The sequence below is a fragment of the Peromyscus californicus genome, unplaced genomic scaffold (genome assembly GCF_007827085.1).
Source record: "Peromyscus californicus insignis strain IS unplaced genomic scaffold, ASM782708v3 Scaffold_17__1_contigs__length_78620276, whole genome shotgun sequence".
In the NCBI taxonomy this organism is placed as follows: Eukaryota; Metazoa; Chordata; class Mammalia; order Rodentia; family Cricetidae; genus Peromyscus; species Peromyscus californicus.
Window position 1 is genome coordinate 23,713,946 of NW_026294469.1, and position 20,106 is coordinate 23,734,051.

The window sequence follows — 20,106 nt, forward strand, 5'->3', positions numbered from 1 at the left end:
TACCTTCACTTGGGCTCTTTTCCTTCTGTTTGTCTTGTCCAACCCCAATGTTACAGTTTTTTGTAGTGGGGAGCCATTCCAGCTTTGATCTGGAAGTTCCAACCTGTTGGGGACCGACTCCGGACAGCTGTGTCTTGAACTTTGTGTGACCTTCCTTACTTTATCAAACCTTGCAAAAACAGGTTCCTGGCCTAACCGCGGGCTGTACAACTTCCTGGAGTACGTGCTAATCAGCCAGCTGCAGGGGCCTGGGACCAAAGCGACCTCACCCTCCCTTAGGAATTTTCCATTCTTCTCTCCCTGCTTCCCCTGCTTCCCCTCCCTGCCTGAAGCCCTGCTTATAAGCCTCAACACCCAGTCAATAAACGAGACCTTGACGTGACTCAGATTGACTCTGTCTTCCTTTATGCGCCTGGTCTCCTTTCTCTCTCGCCCCCATTGATCTTTCAGGAGGTGCCTCCTCGGGTCTCACCAAATGCGGGACGGGGCACCAACCCCCATTGAGACTTCGGCAACTGTCACGCCTACAAGGCGGGGCCAAGGGAGGCGCCGGAGACCTGAGATCTGGATGGGCCTGCGCTCTCACTCGGTTCCGGGACCTTGGACGGTGAAGGTGGGCCAAGCAGAGCTCCAGAGAACACCACTGGACTGCGATACACCTTCCCCAGACCCCGCAACCTACCTATCCCTTAATTTGTAAGTTACGCCATTAAATAAATCTCCTTTCAACTACGTGGAGTGGCCTTAATAGTTTCACCAATAGTTTTTGTTTTATCTTTTATGTTGTTATTATTCCTTAGAAGACCATTTTCTAATGAGAGACAGGAAGGGAGTGGATCTAGATGGGAGGGGAGGTAGGGAGGAACTGGGAGAAGGAGAGGGAGGGGAAACCATGATCAGGATATATCACATGAGGAAAAAAAAGTCTATTTTCCAAAGAGGGGGGACAGGGAGGGAGGAGCTAGGTCTCAGAAGCAAGCCCCTGGTAAGCTACCTAGCTGCTCAGATAGGAGCCTAGCAAAGGAAGAGGCCTTGATATGTTAATGAACCCCAAGGTGGTGATGAAATGCTAGTGAATCAGCTCCAAGCTATGGGCCCTGATAGTGTAAATCTACCCCTCAATGAAATGATACAAAGCTTGGAACTTCGGGAATGATCTTTAGCATTCCCAAATGCTAAAGGTCCCAGCTCTCTAGACTTGGCTTCTCTGGCTTCTGTGGTGATACCCATCGGCACGAGGACTCGGGACTCTGTGCATGGCCCTGGCCCCGGTGAGCACTGAACTTCCAGCATTGTTGCTGGGCCCACACAGGCCTGGCCTGGCCGTCAGCACTAGCTGTTGGCCTGTTCTCTCAAGAACCTCATGGCCCTCCATCTTCCCAGCCTGCCGCAGCTGAAGGACTTCACGGCTGGGTTGGGTCTGCGAGCTTCTGAAGGGACCTCACCAAAGAAAATTCCCCAACGGCATTTCTGCCCAAACAACTGTTCCCCCACTTGGTGAGATGTCTGTTTAACTTTTATATATTAGCATGGTATTATAAGGAATGCTGCCAGGCAGTGGTGGCACACGCCTTTAATCCCAGCACTCGGGAGGCAGAGCCAGGCGGATCTCTGTGAGTTCGAGGCCAGCCTGGGCTACCAAGTGAGTTCCAGGAAAGGCGCAAAGCTACACAGAGAAACCCTGTCTCGAAAAACCAAAAAAAAAAAAAAAAAAAAAAAAGCTATAAGGAATGTTTGTGTGTAAATAAACAGAGCATAATCAAAAGACAAATCTTTTGTGGACATCCTCATTGCCGAGCACCTTACAGACTGTAGACCGTGTTCTCTGCAGTTGAACTCTGGCAGAATGCGAGGAGCCATACAGAATACCAGGATGGAACCGACCCCTTCCTGACATCATTATTTGATGATTAGAATTACAGCTCTCGTGCCAAACAGAAATGGGTTGTAACCACACAACCTTCTCCCCAGTGGGGGCACCCACAGGGCCTGCCCCCCAGTGAACTGTTTCCCCTTTTCAAAGCTTCCAAAGAGTCCATGAAAAAGAAACATTCATTCAGCTTGAATTGCCTTGACTCTGGCTTTGGAGTTGTTTTTATTTTATTCAGACTTTCATGGTCCATCATTAGATAATTATATTTGTACAAAGGAAATGGAGTAAAATGTCTTTCCACATCCGTTCTCCACTTCTGTCTCCATCCTCCAACAGGACTTCCTTCCTTTTCCATAGCCACACGCCAGTAAGATTAATATGCCATGAGAGCCACCTTCCCACAATGCATCAGCCTATGAAATACGGGCAGAAGGAAGACTAAAAGAGAACAAGATGAATAGCAGTGAAGCTTAAGCGCCTGAGAATTTCCAGGAAATATTTATGAGCTGATTTAAATACTAATGAGCTGGTGGTCTGACAGCAGAGAAAAGACTACAGGCCGGGAACGCAAAACCTGGGCCGGGCCATGGCTTGCCTTGTGTACACAAGCTGTAGAGTAAAACGGCCACAGTGCAAGCCTCCTGCCTTCCCAGATGCTTCTAAGCGAGAAAGTGACATTTTCCCACTGATCTTGATTTTTTAAATTGCCACTGTAGTACTTACTAATCTATTTGAAGCCTATCTCCAAAAGGTCATCTGAGGCCTGAATGTAAACTCCACTTCATGCCGACCTAAATGGGTTGAGGAAGGACTCTGTCCATTTGCTTTTTGCTGCCCTTATTCAAAATCCACCAAATAGCCTCTTCCGGCAAGTCCCTGGGCAGCCCCAGTCTCCAGAGTGCTGTAAGAGGGTACTTATCTGCAAATTCTCCTGTCCAGGCCTGACTGCAGAAAAACACTTCAGTCGCCAGTGGGTTGGAAAAGATAAAACACTTGCTGTTACAATAAAACAGATTTAACTTCCAAAGAGCTTTTTACATGCATGGCCTTGGGCGTTGACAATCTGCTGACTTGATCTAGAATAAACAACTGGTGCTTCTTTTGCTGTGTGTTTCTAAATCGTTCCAAAGTTCCACACACAGAATTGTTGTAGGATTTATTCAGCTGGGGTTCCCCCTGCCACCACCACCCCCCCTGGGGTGGGGAAGGGGTGGGTGGGGAGGGAGGGCTTCTTTTGTCCGTTATGGAGATGTTAAGTAAGGCAGAAAGGAAAACAGGACAAACAACTCAGCGAATCTGTGAGAAAGTAGATACCTTTAGATTTGGGGGAGTTTTATGTCCCCCAAAGAAAACAGCAGACACTCTGGTCCCATCCTCAGATTCTCCTGCCCTACACATCTGCACATCTGGACGATGTGCTCAGGTGGGTCGTGTGCCCCAGGATAAGCAGGTCTGAGGTGAGGGGGTGGGGCATGCACCTCAGATAGAAAACATAAAGAGATACCAAATAGGCCGTATTTGACAGATCCTCTTTTTTTTTTTTTCTGAATGCATTTTACTTTTCTTTTAAAACATGAATTTAAGCTAGCATATAAAGTAATGGATTTCATTATGGCATTTTATACATGCACTATTAAACTTGGTTCTAATTCCCCTACTTTTTATTAGTTCTTTGAGGATTTCAAGCCATTCATATAATGAGTTTTGATGCTGTTTACCTCCCCTCCCCGACTCTCCCCTATCCACCCCAGGTTGTTTTGGGTTTTGTTGTCTTGACAGAGTTTCACTACACCACCCTGGCTGTCTGGAACTCATTATATAGATCAGGCTGGCCTCAAACTCACAGAGACAGGCCTGCGTCTGTCTCCCAAGTGCCGGTATTGTTATGTCTCAAGCCCAGGACAAAAGGCTAACCGAGGTGCTGTGAGAGCTCAAGTTGTGTTTTAGGTTTTAATTACTGTGTCTAAGAGAACCATAAAACAAAAATGCCTCTAAATTGTAAGCCCCTTGCCCAAGGACAGATAATTCCTGGAATGCTGGGGGCATTTTATGTAAGATAACAAGCCACAAGTTTTCACTCTAAACAAGTTTGTCTGGTCCCACTGCACTGGATGTACTTGATCACATGCAGGTGGGAGGTACACAAGCAGGAAGTATGTCAGGATATACACTTGCCCCTGATTGGATCTGGTGGGAAATACGCAGCCTTATGGGTTTGTCTTTGTAAGCCTCTACAAAATGTGACTTCTTGTGGGATATTTGAACTCATTGTGTGAAGATGTGTCTCTGTCCTTCCTTGCCTGCCTAAGGCACCTTCTGATTGGTTTAATAAAGAGCTGGCTGAATAGCCGGGGTTGGGGATTTAACTCAGTGGTAGAGCACTTGCCTAGCAAGCACAAGGCCCTGGGTTCGGTCCTCACCTCTGGAAAAAAAAAAAAAAAAAAAAGAGTTGAATAGCCAATAGCTAGGCAGGAGAGGGTAGGTGGGATTTCTGGGGAGAGAGAGGAGCAGGAGATGAATCTAGGTTCAAAGAGGCACCGTGGAGACTCAACCAAGTCAGACATACAAATACAAAATGGAGGAGAGGTAAAAAGCCACGTGGCAGAACGTCGATTAGTAGAAACAGGTTGACTGAAGTTGGAAGGGCTAGTTGGGGACAACTCTAAGCTAAAGGCCAAGCTTTCATAATTAATAAGAAATCTCCATGTTGTTATTTGCTGTCTGGCGATTCCACAAAGGAAAGTCTGACTACACTCCTCACTCAATCAATATTTCAAATAAAATCAAAACTCAGCAATGTCATGGCAATAAGATCATGCACCTCTATATGCAGATTTTAATTTTTTTTTCTGAAATAGTTTTTTTTTTTCTTCTGAGACAGGGTTTCTGCATGTAGTTTTGGTACCTGTCCTGGATCTCACTCTGTAGACCATGCTGGCCTTGAACTCACAGAGATCCGCCTGCCTCTGCCTCCCAGTGCTGGGATTAAAGGCGGCAGCTGCCACCACCGCCCAGCTAGATTTTGAGTATGTTGTTGATAGGTTTGCTTCCATTAATGCCAAGAAAGTAAAATTACAGACAATCCTATCTGAGGTGTAAGAAAATGTTTCCCTCATGCACCAGGCGGTGGAAGACACCCACAGGCCTGCCTGGGTGGACACCATTATGATGAGCAAATATATGCGAGAGAAATAGAAGCAGACCTGTTCAGGTGCTGTGGAAAGAGGCGGAACTGAAGAAGAAGAAAAGGCAGTGAGGAACAGGATGATGGGGGTGGCCATAGTGAAGTCTGGGTCTGCAGTCCTACCCCAGCTGGAGTCTGTGTTGACATCTATGGCCTATGCTGCCACCAAAGGCCACACGGATGCCTGGGGTCCGAGCTACTAGCTGTAGCCATGTTGGTGTCCGAGGGCTGTGTTGCCACAGGGGTCATGATAATCTGAGTGGCCTCTACAGCTATCCAGGGCCTTGATGACATCTGGGCCCGAGTTGCTGCCAAGGGTCATGACTGACTCTTTTGCCCTACAGCAGTCAAGGTCTGAGTTGATGTCTGTGGCTCCTGTTACCACCAAGGGCCATGTGGATACCTGGGTTCTAGTCAGCCACCTGAGATCATGTCAGTGTCCAAGGGCCATGCTGCCACCATAGTGGCATAGTGATTTGGGCCATAGTCATTTGGATAGTACTGCCACCGGGGCCGTGGTGACATCTGTGCCAAAGCTGCTGCCAAGGTCTGTGGTCCTACTGCAGCTGGAGTCTGTGTTGATCTCCATGGCCCACATTACTGCAGGGGGCCATAAGTGCCATGAGTGATGAAATCCAAAGGCCGTGCCGAGCCAGTACCACTGGCTTTGCTGGCCCTGGGGAAGCTGGCCCTGCCCCTTGCTCGCCACTGCAGCAGGAGAGCTAGCTCTGCCCCTCACAGGAGAGCAGGCCTCACACTCAGGAGAGAGGGTCCCATCCCTTGCCACTGGTATGTGCTAGCTGGCCCAGATGACATGCACGTAGAAAAGCTAGCTCCATCCCTTTCCTAAGGGGAGCAGCTCCAGAGGTCCAGACTGATCAAATCAGCTACTACCCAGGCACACAGCCAGGGCTTTGAGTTTGCCCACCCCAACATATTCCCTATCTATGACCAGCCAGAGTGCATAAAGGGACAGATCCTAGAAACCATAGCCGCAGGAATGCCATAACTCGGGGCAACAGGATATCTGAGAGGAGTTTTGGTGAGGGTCCAGTGATGATGGTGTGCCAGAAGCCCGAGGCCTTGAAGCAGACCAAAAATTCATTGCAATGAACATTTGCAAGCAAAGCTGAGTGGACAAAAGGGTAAATCCTGGGTGACACACCACAGTTCCCAGTGCCCCTGAGACAAATGAAGAGGTGTTGGGGATGTGGGAAAGACAGAGGAGTAAACTGGGTTTTTGTTTGGTTGGTTTTGTTTTTTAATTAATATCTTTAAAATTTTCTTTTTCGTGGGATCCTATGGGGGTAAGGGGCGAATATGGAAGAACAGGGAAATGAGAAGGGTTGGGATGCATGATGTGAAATTCCCAAAGAATCAATAAACAATTATGTTTTAAAAAAAAGAAAGAAAGGGGCTGGAGAGATGGCTCAGCGGTTAAGAGCACTGGCTGTTCTTCCAGAGGTCATGAGTTCAATTCCCAGCAACCACATGGTGGCTCACAACCATCTGTAATGAGATCTGGCGCCCTCTTCTGGCATGCAGGCAGAACACTGTATGTATAATAAATAAATCTTAAAAAAAAAAAAAAAAAAAAAAAAAAGAAAGAAAATGTTTCAACTTAAAATAAGATTTAAGCCAGGAGGTGGTGGCACATGCCTTTTATCCTAGCACTCGGGAGGCAGAGGCAGGTGGATTTCTGTGAGTTCAAGACCAGCCTGGTCTACAGAGTGAGTTCCAGGACAGCCAGAGCTACACAGAGAAATCATGTCTTAAAATAATAATAATCATATTGTAAGTTTTAACATACCTCCCTTTTAGTGTTCCATCTAGTACTTCCCCAACTACTTAAACATCCTGGTCATAACTCTGCTTTAGTGGTGCTGACCAGAGTTAGCCCACAAGACGTGACAAAAGCAGTTCTGAGAGACCAGACAACCCACCTGAAGACAATGTCAAGACCTCTCCTGAAGGATGTCTTCTTAGTCTATGAACATCAATGGACCACTTTCTAGGATGCTGTGTCACACCTGACTCAGTAATGAAGAAATGGCTGCGAGGAGTTCATTCAACACATCGGTGACATGGGTCATGGCTCCCTTCACCTTCCTGCTCTGCCACACACAGCAGTTGGCTTCATCTTTGGTGTCCTCACCATTGGCTGCCTCCTCTCACCAGTAAAAGACGGTCATTTGGTTCTGGAGTTCCAAGCACATTGGAAAATGCCTTACAAAATGGAAAAGGAGCGATGTTTGTCCTCCTTTTGATATTATAAGAGTAAAAAAAAAAAATTTCAGGTGTTTTCCTACAATTCTTTCTCTCTCAAGTCTTAGTGGCTAGAAGTAAATCTCACACAAACAGCCCTTGAGATGAACTAGGTCAGCTGTAGAGTGAGATAAATTGAGAGTTACCCTATGCCAAATGAGGGAGAGTCAGTTACATGAGCAAAGTGAGAACTCCGTAGTGCGGAAGGCAGAGAACGAAGGTGCTGGGGTCAGTCAGAGAGGAGGTGTGCGAATCTTCCAAGAAATAATACACAGTTAGATCTAGCCTTCCTACTGACAGCAGGATAGACTCCAAGAATCACAGAGCGAAAGGAGAAAGTTTATACTGTTAAGTGGTCAACACTTCTGTTTCCAAGAGCATACCTGTACACTCTACAGAGACTCTACAACACACTGAGTCTACACTCTACACACTCTACAACACACTGAGTCTATACTCTACACACTCTACAACACACTGAGTATACGCTCTACAGAATCTACAACACACTGAGTCTACACTCTACAGAATCTACAACACACTGAGTCTATACTCTACACACTCTACAACACACTGAGTCTACACTCTACACACTCTACAACACACTGAGTCTATACTCTACAGAATCTACAACACACTGAGTCTACACTCTACAAAATCTACAACACACTGAGTCTACACTCTACAGAATCTACAACACACTGAGTCTACACTCTACACACTCTTACAACACACTGAGTCTACACTCTACAGAATCTACAACACACTGAGTATACGCTCTACAGAGTCTACAACACACTGAGTCTACACTCTACAGAATCTACAACACACTGAGTCTACACTCTACAGAATCTACAACACACTGAATCTATACTCTATACACTCTTACAACACACTGAGTCTACACTCTACAACACACTGAGTCTATACTCTATGGAGACTCTGTTCTACAAATGTGTTTGATTACATGTGAAACAATGTTTTGAGACAAATATTTAGCTGAAACACCTATGATCCCGCTATCTAGTTCATGGCTAGAATCCATCCTAAAAGATTTCTCAGATGACAGTCCATGAAGATCTAGACAGAATGTACATCCTAAAGTGTAAAATTGTACTTCGTTGTTTCCTAAATTGCGCCATACAATGTCTTGAATAACCTGTGTCTTCTTCACTGATTTGAGCCACAAAATTTACTGCATAATTAATTTCTTCTGACATCTGGGTCTTGTTCTGAATTCTGTGTTCAGTTCTATGGGCATAAGGAGCTCCCTTCATTTCACATTGTCAGCTTGTCATCTGAGAAACCTGGTTCCCACTGCAGAAGATTCTCAGCTGTTCATTGCATCTCGTCTCCCAGATGATCTTTGTATCTGTCTGTGGGGAAGAAATGATAACTCCCTAACTGCAAGCCTTCCTGATTCTAAACCTGTGCTCAAATGCTGCGTAAAGCCTGGCATGGTAGTGCAAGCCTGTACTCCCAGCTACTCTGGAGGCTGAGGCAGGAGGATTGTAAGTTTGAGATCAGCTACCTCAAAAGCCAGTAACTAAATAGGCAATAAAGTGAATACATTGTTACCACGTGAACAAGTTGGGTAATGACTTCATGGGTCTGAGGACACATGCCGAAGGGCATTTTTGGCTGGATCAGTTGCCTGGAGGACCTGAATCTGTGGTGTATTTGTTGAATCCCCTTTTCTTGTGTAGACATGTGAAAGCTACTCGAGTATCTGGAAAGCTGAGCCTGCAGTGAGAAATGAACAGCCCCACCACATTCTTTAATAGAAAAATTAACCATTTGCATCCTGTCCACAGTGAGGGTGCAGCTCTAGCCACAACCAATTCGCCCCTCTTGTGTGCTGTAGACTGTAAGCATCTTGTCTGTAGAATTCCTGGCTTCTGGCCATAACCAATACAGGCATAAATGCCATTTAATTCCACCCAGCTGTTCCTGGGGCCTTCCACGGGTGGATCTGCCAAGGGGTGTTTCATTCAATTGACAAGGAGAAAATGCACCCCTCATTGCTTGGCAAAGAGCCAGACTTGCTAGAACTTTCCAAACACTTCTCTGTGGGGAGAAAGCCACTGAGAATGCTCTGGTCATGGACCATGGCCAGATGAAGGTATTCTTCCCGGAGCTCGACCAGTGGGTCGCAGAGTTCCAACTTAGTTTTATACTGGAAAAGCGAGTGCCTTGTGTTCTGTATAAGAACCCCAACATAGGGCATTCAAAAGACATCTTCACACATTTAAATCAATGGTGTGCTAGAAATGATGAAATCATATTTACATGGTAATTAAGATGCTGTTGATCTATGTCAGTCAGTATAATATAAGAAGTTATAATGTCTGTAATCAAAAGCGACAACAAAGGCCTTGACTGGTAACTACCAGCTTGGTAAGCGCTGCACATGTGTGTCATTGGGTGCTAAAAAAAGTCACATTTTCCATAGAAAGTGGTTAGCTCCCATTTCACATCATGTAATTCCTGTATTTAGTTCAAAATTATTTCCCCTGAACACCAGGGACCTGGCCATGGTTCCTTTTGTTGAGTTTATTTTACTACTTCCCAGAACTAAGCTAGTAGGTTCAGAAACTGTGCACCATGATCATACCAAGAGAATGACCAAAGTGTAGCAGGATGGAGAGGCCCATTGGGCCTGAGAGACGGCTCCAGGACCCTGGGACGGACCCACACTGAGGGCTCATGCTTTCCTGCCTTTAGCAGACAGAAGCGGTATTGGGGAACAGAAGTCACATGACAGAATCTTCACACTTGACAGAGAGAACACATTTGAATCTTATTCCTAATTAGAGGCTGATAAATTAACACAAAACACCCTTCCTTCTGAAGGTGTCTTTATCATTTTCTTTTCTTTTTTTTTTTCTGAGACATGATTTCTCTGCATAGTTTTGGTGCCTGTCCTGGAGCTTGCTCTGTAGATCAGGCTGTCCTTGAACTCACAGAGATCCGCCTGGCTCTGCCTCCCAAGTGATGGGATTAAAGGCGTGCGCCACTGCGACCCTGCGTCATTTTCTTTTTATGACTGTTACGTTTATTTATTTGTGTATGTGTGTAGATGAGGTCAGAGAGCAAGTGTCAGGAGCTGGTTCCCTCCTTCCTCTGCGTGGGACTCAGGAATCAAACTCAGATTTCAGTAGCAAGAGTCTTTACTTGAACCACTCCCCATAATTTTAGGGTTTATTTAGAGTGAATGTGTGTGTGTGTGTGTGTGTGTGCGTGTGTGTGTTCTGGAGGCCAGAAGATAATCAGGTCCCTTGGAGCTAGGGTTACAGGCAGCAGAGAGCTGGGACTTGATCCCAACCTCACTGCAGAGCAGCAAGCACTGTGACCCCTGAGGCCGCTCTGCAGTCCTTCCGGGTCATTTCTGCAAAGGTTTTTGAGGGCCTTTCCCGACCTGTGCTTACTGAGTCTTCTCCTACAGACAGGTGCTTCTTACAATGTCCAGCCTCCAGAGTTCTGCTCCCCAAACACAAGTGAGGCCTGAGGTGTGTTCCCACCTCCAACCCCCAGCCCACCCCCGCCACCTAAGGGGTGGCAGAGCAGCCACCTCGCTGGAGAAATCTCTTTTGTACTAAATCATAACGTTGTTCTTGCTGCTTTCTGAGCCCTGGGCAGTGGTGCTTCCTGATACTGTAGCTGCCACAGTCCTTAGCAGGGTTCTGAGATGTCTTTTTCCTGACTCCCCATAGTTTACAATGGTTTAGAAAAGAATTGAACCCCCAAATAGCTAATAATCAGAAGTTTTCTCTTTTACTTGTGAGACAGTAATATTACTAGAATTATCTTTTTAATATTATCATTGATCCTTTTGTATTTTTTTTGGAAAGTCCTTTTGTCATAGTCATCAGATTAAATCCATTCAGACTGACTCCAGGGGATTTGGCTTCTTAAAATGTAATCTAAATTCAGTTGTGGGTTGTCTCATTGAAGCTGTGACTCATGGGGCTTGTGGCTTAAGAAATTCCTTTCAGGTGACAGCCCAGAAACCTGCTTCACTTCACTGAAAACAACAGATTGTACTAGCTTCCTTAGTAGTTACAGAATTTCATCAAGCCAGAGAGAAAACACCCCGCTGATCATCTAACTCAGCCTATCAGCCCTTTGGCAAAAGAGAATGCATGCGGTTTAAAAGACTGAGAGACTCTCCTAAAGTTACACAGAGATGACCAGGCAGAACCACTTCCTGGCTCCACATCCATTCAGAAGCTCAGTGCTGGGACTAGGGTTGTAAAGCCTGTGGGAGAGTGCTTGCCTAGTGAGCATGAAGCCTGGGGTTCGATCTCCAGCACTAGGAAAACAGAACCCCTCAGAATGCCCGTGGCTATATTTACAAGCATTCTGTGGCTCTTCCATAGTTTCCACAATGAGTCCATTTCCTCTGTGCAATAGCATGAAGATAATGTTGAACCGTTCATATTATTATTATTTTCCCCTTTGAAGCAGTAAATTCAAGACTCCTTCCACACCAGCTCTGTAGCTGGAAGGTTTTCCACTCCTGAGTTCCTCTGGTCCTGCCCAGTCACACAGTCCCACAGCCTCTTATAAAATAATCACTCAGAGGCTTAATATTATTTACAAACTGTATGGCTTATGGCAGGCCTCTTGCTACCTAGCTCTTATATCTTAAATTAACCCATTTCTATTAATCTATGTTTTGCCATGTGTTCCATGGCTTTACTGGTCTTGCTGGCATCCTTTGACGGGGTGGGCTAGCATCTCTCTGCCTCTGGCTTTCTTCTTCCTGTATCTCTGCTTGGACTTCCCACCTCCCTCTAATCTACCTTGCCATAAGCCAATGCAGCTTTATTTATCAACCAATCAGAGCAACACATATTCACAGCGTATAGAAAGACCTTCCACAACACAACTCCAACTTTTCCTCTTCATTACTCATCATTCACAATGAGAAAACTTTGTGTGAACTCTATGTGGTTTACCTTATCCAGATAACCATTCACTTAAAATATTGGGGTGTGGGAGGATGGTATAATGAAACCTGAAGTGCTAATCTCCATGTTTGGAGGCAATGTCAAGTACATCCAATTCAGCCCTAACTCCAAACCCCTCACCTTAGCAATCATAGCTAACCAAGCTACACAGTTAACCAAGTACAATTCCTTGAATTGCTGTTAGATCAGGAAACTCAACACCCCAGAAAAGTGACCAGGGAAGGGGTGTTATAACAACAGGAAGTCACAGGTTCATGGTCCAACTCTCCAGTTTTCCTTGTTCTGTTTTGGGTCCAAAGCAAAGGCCCAGAACAGAGAACATCAGATTCTGTCTAAAATCCAATGGTATCTACCTTCTTAGTACAGATGGTGTAGTCAAAAGGCCCCAGGGTCTAAGAATTTGTTACACTCTCTTGGCCTAAGTCTTCCCTGGCCAGTGGAGAGCCAACAATGGGGTGCTGCTGACAAGTAAGGCATTGGACACACACCGCAGAGCAAAGGTGAACACAGTTCACAGAGCACAGAGAAGGAGCGTGCGGTAGTTTGAATGAGAATGTCCCCATAGGTTCATATGCTTGAACACTGGGTCCTCGGTGGGTGAAACTGTTTGGGAAGGATTAGGAGGTGTGGCCTTATTGGAAGAGGTATATCATGGGGGCAGGCTTTGAGGTTTCAAAAGCCCACACCATCTTCAGTTAGCTCTCTCTTTCTGCCTCCTGCTTATGGATCAGATGTAAGCTCTCAGCTGCTGCTCTAGCGTTATGCCTGCCTGCCTGCTGCAATGCTCCCTGCCATGATGCTCCTGGACACTAACCCTTTGGAACTTGAGTCCCCAAATTAAATACTTTCTTTTTTTTTTTCTTTTTTTGGTTTTTTTGAGACAGGGTTTCTCTGTGTAGCTTTGGTGCTTTTCCTGGATCTTGCTCTGTAGACCAGGCTGGCCTTGAACTCACAGAGATCTGCCTGCCTCTGCCTCCTGAGTGCTGGGATTAAAGGCATGTGCCACCACCGGCATACTTTCTTTTATAAGTTGCCTGGGTCATGGTGTCTCATCACAGCAATAATACCCCTAACCAAGAGAGTGAGGTCAGGACATTGGGTACTCTGTGGCTGATACCAACCCCACCTTGCTTCTGTCACGATGAAGTCAGGGTTCTAACCCTAAAGGTCTTAGCTCCAATATGTAAGAGAACTTTACTGAGAAATCGTCTCAACATGAGGGAGATCAGGAAAATAAGGTAGGAAGTGGGGAGGTCTTCCTTCCAGGGCTTCTGGTCACAGAGCTGACAAGTCAGAGGTAGAGGTAGCAATTTTGGAGGAATGACTTAAGATAAGCATGGTATGTTTTCACATGCCTTTTATAGATTTTCAGTCTAGGCATGTGAAAAACTGGGTTGGCCCTTGACATTTTCATTGCCTTGAATCCTGCCCATCTGAGACTTGTTTGGTGATAAGACCCTGGGAAATTGGGACGAAGTCTTTTCTGCCACCAGAACACAGATTTCCTTTGTCACAACGCATGTGTTCATGTATTCATTCACTGCACAATAATTATTTTTATGTAGTGGTTCTCACTGGGTACACCTATATAAAGTTCATAGATGAAGCATAGAATTGAGTCATGAAAATATATATTAAGCGTCACGATGTGGGAACTGGAAGGATGAAGCACCAGCCGTATCTACTCCCTCCCCTGTAAATGGGAACTAAGAAAGAACAGCTCCTTTGTGGAGGAAATGAGATCATGTGACTACAACACGTGATTAAGTGCAGTCGCCCTTAACTGCTACTATGCTTCCTAGTCAAAAGCACCTTAGAGATAAATTTAGATGTTGCAAAGTTTTCAGAGGGCAACCAGCATGTCTTGAGAGCTCAGGGTTTGATTCCAGCAGGGGCCAGAAGCCAGTCAGGAGCTCCACACCAAGGGCTGAACTTATTCCTAGTCTTGCCCTACTAAGTGTCTATGTTCCAGAGCAGACAGCAAAGACGTGGGCAGAAGATAGTCAAATGCAAGGGACAAGAAAGCCAATGCCTTTCAAGACAGACTGCCCAGAACTCATTTCTACTCCCCCATCTCCCTACCTTGCACTTGGCACTTGCTACAGTTATCATCACATACCTGTATGGCCACTTTGATCACTCCCCTCCCCAGCAGACAGGGTGCCCCACTACGACAGGCCTGGGGCTTTGCTCAACACTATGTGCTTGGGCCCCAGCCCAGGACTGGTGACTAGTGTTGCCTAAATGAATTACAGAATGCATGTTGCTTGCCTTGACTTCTATCCTTTGGGAAGCATCACTTTCTGTCTTAGTAACAGTTTCCACTTGACCTTTCTCAATAATGAAATTCCTATAACTCTATCTTGGGAGACACAGCAAACACTCTACAGCAGTTACCCAGAAATGAAAGCTCAGGCTGAAAGGGGTCAGGGCAGTCCTCAGGATTCCTTTCAAGTGCTTGGCAGATGCTTCTAGGAAGAATCCTCAGTGTACCTCAGGCAGGGAACGCTTACCAGGGACAAGGGACACTCATTCTTTTGAAAATGTGGCATCCTTTGCCATTTTGCGTGTGCAGCAGCTACTGGGCTCAATGCCTTGAGGTGATGGGGAACGGGGCTCAACCAGCAACATCACCCATCTCCAGCGTGTCCTAAAAGGAAACAGTAAATTCTGCCGCTGGATGCTGGTGTTGGTTTTTTGTTTTTGTTTGTTTGTTTGTCTTGTGTAGACAAATTTCCAAATGGTCTTATTAAATAAGAAACACGGAGCCTTAGAGATCAGGGAAACAGTGAGAGCTGCCAGCTAGTCTTAACTCACCACGCCATCATAGCTTCCCAAGAGAGCTACTTCCTGTCTACCCAGGCTTTTATTGCCTTGCTGTTCTGCCCTCTCATTGGCTCTTAGCCCAGCCACCTCACTTCCTTGTCATTGCCCATCTATATAGACCTCCAGATCTCAATGATTGGTACTGGGATTAAAGGCGTGTGTCACCACACTTGGCTTTTCCCTAGTGTGTCCTTGAACACACAGAGACTCTGCCTGCCATGTGATCAGATTAAGGGCATGTGCTACCACTGCCTGACTTTTGTGTTTTCCTTAAAATGGCTTGCTATTCCCTTTGATTTCCAGGCAAACTTTATTTATTAACATGCAAATAAAATATCACCACATTTCAGCACAAATTAAATATCACCATAGTCTTGGTCCTGGCTGTGTGCCTTTTGCTTTCATGGGAATAAGTAAAACAGGAGCATGTTTTGAGTATGTATGTTTTTCTCTCTGGTGACAGTAGACACCCCTGAACTCCTGAGTCCTTAAATCCAAATACAAGAAGCCCATCAGGAGAAATTCTGACAGTTGTAGCAAATTCCTGATAAAAATAACAATCTCTCAATTTCCAACTCAATATAACTCCTAATGGCTGTAGGACTAGAAACTGATCAGGTTTTTGCACCTTAAAAAATAAAATCGCTTGGAAACCAGTATTACCACAAGTGAGATCAGCATTAACCATGAAATAAGATATCCCATAATGCTGTGTAATTACCAGCCTTGTGCCATTCTATCTCAGAAATTTGAGTGTTTCCAGTCTTTTCTACTATAGAGTGAAAATAAAATTAAATTATTTTCTCTGTGTTCTTCTCTGTTTTATCTAACTATATACTTTGCCTATAATAAAAAGAATAATGCCAAAATAATCTATAAGCCAAAAGACCATGAGCCTGGTGAGTGGTACAGGGCACAGTGGACATTTGGTTCAGAAAAGCCTTCTGGGGGTGAACAGGAAGCTGAAGGGAAGTCGAGGTTCAGCAGCTGGCTTCCAGATGTTTTGCCAAGCCGAGCCATTGACAAATGAGCCCTTGAGCAGACAACCGCCCAGTGAAAACTGTTCCTGAGAGGAAGTGACAGTGATTTAGGAGCATGGTGTATGGAAAGAGGCACTGGACCAGGAGAAGGAGGTTAAAATTAGAACAAGCCATGGGTGGGTCATGGATAGGGAGAGGGGAGTTGAAATATAAAAATCACGTCCCTGATGGTTCTGAACTTCCTTGGCTGAAAAACCAAGGTGACTTTTACTCACTTCAGACAACCAGGATCAGCCCCACCTTTTAAAACATCTCTGCCCTCCCATCTCACTAGAGAGGGAGACTGGACCTTCTTATTACTTTGGTTTAAGTCCTGTGAATTTTGTCTTCGTGGCATTAAGTAGGAGATATAATTTGAAACTTACGGATGTGGCTAAGTGTTGAAGGTACTCAGTCTTGCCCACTAAGCTAAAAGTTTCCCAATAACAAAGATATATTTCATTTTAACGCTATTGCTTCCCAATGTCTAGCAGAAGGCTTTACCGGCTGCTGGCACCTAGTGATAGCAATCCTCACTGGTTGGTGTCAAGCGCTGGTTACCGCATGGAAAGGTCACGGTCACCACAGAACCCGGTGGTACCTTTTAGAGCTTTATTAGGAGGGAAAAGGGGTGGGGGAGAAGGGGACCAGGCCTGGTGAGAGAAAGATGGGGGAGAGAGCGGAGCAGAGCAGAGAGCAGAGAGGAAACAGAGAGAGTGACTGGGGGTCCACCTCCAGCTTTTTAAGGCAGGTACATAGTCACCTGTGCCCATTGATGACGTAAGACACCATACCAGAGGAGTGAGGGCAGGATCCTAACACCTAGGAGACACTCATTTATTTGGAAATAGAGTGTATTCTTCCTCTTTCTCTTCCTTTCTTTTTTTTGGTTTTTGTTGTTGTTTGTTTTTTGTTTTTTTTTTTGAGACAGGGTTTCTCTGTGTAGCTTTGCGCCTTTCCTGGAACTCACTCTGTAGCCCAGACTGGCCTCGAACTCACAGAGATCCGCCTGGCTCTGCCTCCCGAGTGCTGGGATTAAAGGCATGTGCCACCACCGGCAGGCCTTCTCTTCCTTTCATTTTCCTTTCCTGTGCATTGTCTTCCTCTTGTCTTCTCTTTTGTTTCAGGTCAACTCTTCCATACAATGGATCATTTTGAGCCACAATCCTACATCCCACCAAGCACAGCCACCTTGTCTGCAAACTCCTTGTGTATCTAACCCATAAAATAAAGATTGGGAACCGCTGAGATCTCAATCAATCATATTCTAAAAAGGCAATGTCAGTTGAGTATCCTTTATGCCCAAACCAGGCTGGCCTTGAGCTCATAGCTCATAGCCTGCCTCTGCCTCCCAAGTGCTGGCATCAAAGGTGTGTACTACCATGCCCCACCAAATTTCATGTTTTTAAAATAGTGGAACATTTGCATATATACAAGGAGATATATTAGGACCTACTCAAGCCTCTGCACAAATTCATTTGTTTCACATCGATATTCTACACACAACCCAGAAGCAATTTCATATGCTATTTTTAACTGGTTGTGTGTGAAAGAGTTTCAACATGTAGAATTTTCTACTGTGTCAAAAAAGAAAGAAAGAAAAAAAAAAAAACAAAGAGCAGAGGCAGCCGGGCAGTGGTGGTGCACGCCTTTAATCCCAGCACTCAGGAAGCAGAGGCAGGTGGATCTTTGTGAGTTTGAGGCCAGCTTGGTCTACAGAGTGAGTTCCAGGACAGCCAGGGCTATGCACAGAAACCCTGTCCCCCCAAAAAATCAAACAGAGCAGAGGCAACCTGGTCCTGAAACTTCAGGCTCACAAAACCATTTTGTGCAGTGCTCAAAACACTTAAGACTTTGGAGCATTTGGGTTATGATGCTGTGAAGAAGAATATAATCCTTGGAGGCAGGGACCAGTTGAGGGAGGCCGGAGAGGGAGGACCTAATCAGAACCCAGTATAATGACATGTGCATATGAAGATGTCATGATAAAAACCACTAGTTTATATGCTAACCTTAAAAATTAATTTAAAAAAATTTTAAAGAGTGGTTAGAGGATCAGCCACCTGGGTGATTAGAATGCACTTTGGTATTTACTAATTGTGGGATCTTATGTGAATTGCTTAATAACTCCAAGCTTTAGTCTCCAAAACTATTAAATGACGATAATAATAAACCCAACCACCTCAAAGAGTTATTACAATGATAAAATAATTAAAGGAAAGTGCTTAATTGTTCTGCTGGTCCATACAAAACACTCTGTAAGGCAGCCGCTACCGTCTCAGTGACCACAAGTTTAAATGTGCACCCTACGACGTGTTTACAACTGATCCACACCTTGTATCCCCAAAATAGGGCGAGGAACTCAACCTCAGACCACTGACCCCTACTCAGCCTGCCACAGCCACTGGCAGTCCCTTTCCTCAGCTAGGGAGGCTGAAGGAATGTCTACTCTGGATTAAAGTGATGGGGAGGGTGGAATCAGTCGCAAGGGGACGGGGAGATGCAGTCAAAATTCGATATCAAATGTAAGTTGTTATTCTACTGCACATGTATCCATCATCAACTTCAAGGCAGCTTTCAGCCTAACACAGTCCCTTGAATCCCTGTGGTTGCAGCCAGTATGCATAAACAGGGCATTGTTCTGACAGCTCTTCTCCCTTGGAGCTGCTTTTGTTGACATCCATGTGGTTGAACCCCCATGTTAATGGGGGGGGGGGGGGTCGAGGATGCTAGCCGAAGCAGATTTGTCATGAGTTCTAAGTCAAGCTGGGCTACCCAGTGAGACCCTGTTTCAAAGCCTCAAAGCAAACCCAAAAGGAATACTTTGGGGCACCTCACTTCATGCACCCTAGTATTTTTCTATAAGTGTGGAGAATGAAGTGGTTTCTTCCCCAAGCAGCACAAAAGCAAAACATGGTTAAAACCGAGGCGGTGAGAGGAGGCGGGGTGCGGGGGAACCGCCTGCAGCAGCTTGGGGACTGGGTCACCGCACCAACCGGCTGCTGCTTGGAGGGGGACTTCGGAGAAGCAGGAAAGGGTCGCTGCACAGCGGACGCTTCTGCTTTTCGCTCTCCAGACAAGCAAATAAATTAGGATGACAGGCAGAGCTCCCTGGGGGCAGAGGGGTGGGGGAAGTGCTTAGAAGTGGGGGAGGGGCCCCCCTGGACTCACCTCTTTTGTGCAGGGCACAGGGAGAATCTCAGGCGGGGTGGGCTGGGCACTCACTGCCAGAGGGACAGGGGCCACAGTTCAAGGCGGTTCCGTTTTATAAGTGAGACTCTGCAGCAGAAGAGACAGAAACTGATTTGTCAAGGACCTCAAGCGGGTAATTAGAAACCAGAAAACAAAGGACTGGGGAGAAAGGAGAGGAGGCTGAAAATAGCCTGATTGCAGAATTGTTGAGAGGAGAAAAACCCGTCCGGATCTTGCATCTTTGCGTTCTAGCCCTGTTTAGGGACTATGGCAGGCTGGGCCATGCAGGAAGGGAAGAGAAAAGAGCAAGGGCCGCCTGCTGTGCTATGAAATAGAGTAATTGTTCAACTATGTAAAGCTGTGTTGAATTTGTTTATGCTACATCTGTTTAACTATGTAAAAGTGTGTTGCTGTTTCACCTTTCCTGCCGAAGGTACCTGATAGGTCTAATAAAAAGATGAATGGCCAATAGCTAGGCAGAGGAGGGGTAGGCAGGGCTGGTGGGCAAAGAAAAGAAGCTGGAGGAGCACTCAGAGAACCAGGGAGAAAGAGAGAAAGAGGGAGACACTAGGCCAGCCGGCCAGGCACTAGGAAGCAGGGAGCTAGGACATAGGGCATGAAAGAAAGGTTAAAAAAAACCCCGAGGCAAAACAGAGATGGAGAGAAACAAGTTACTTTAAGTTAAAACAACTAGCCAGAAACAAGCCTAAACTAAGACTGGACACTCTTAACTAGTGATAAGTTTCTGTGTTGTGATTTGGGGCTGGTAGTCTG

At 45.7% G+C, this 20,106-nt stretch overlaps 1 long non-coding RNA gene across 3 annotated transcripts in view; it reads right to left on the minus strand.

The window, feature by feature from the left end:
* The window catches only part of LOC128112642 (uncharacterized), a 46,183-nt gene extending 26,553 nt beyond the window's left edge, over positions 1-19,630 (minus strand). For all 3 annotated transcript variants that reach the window (XR_008219076.1, XR_008219075.1, XR_008219074.1), the window contains exon 1: positions 19,312-19,630. This is a non-coding gene — a long non-coding RNA (uncharacterized LOC128112642). The remainder of the gene's footprint in view (positions 1-19,311) is intronic.
* Positions 19,631-20,106: the final 476 nt, after the last annotated feature.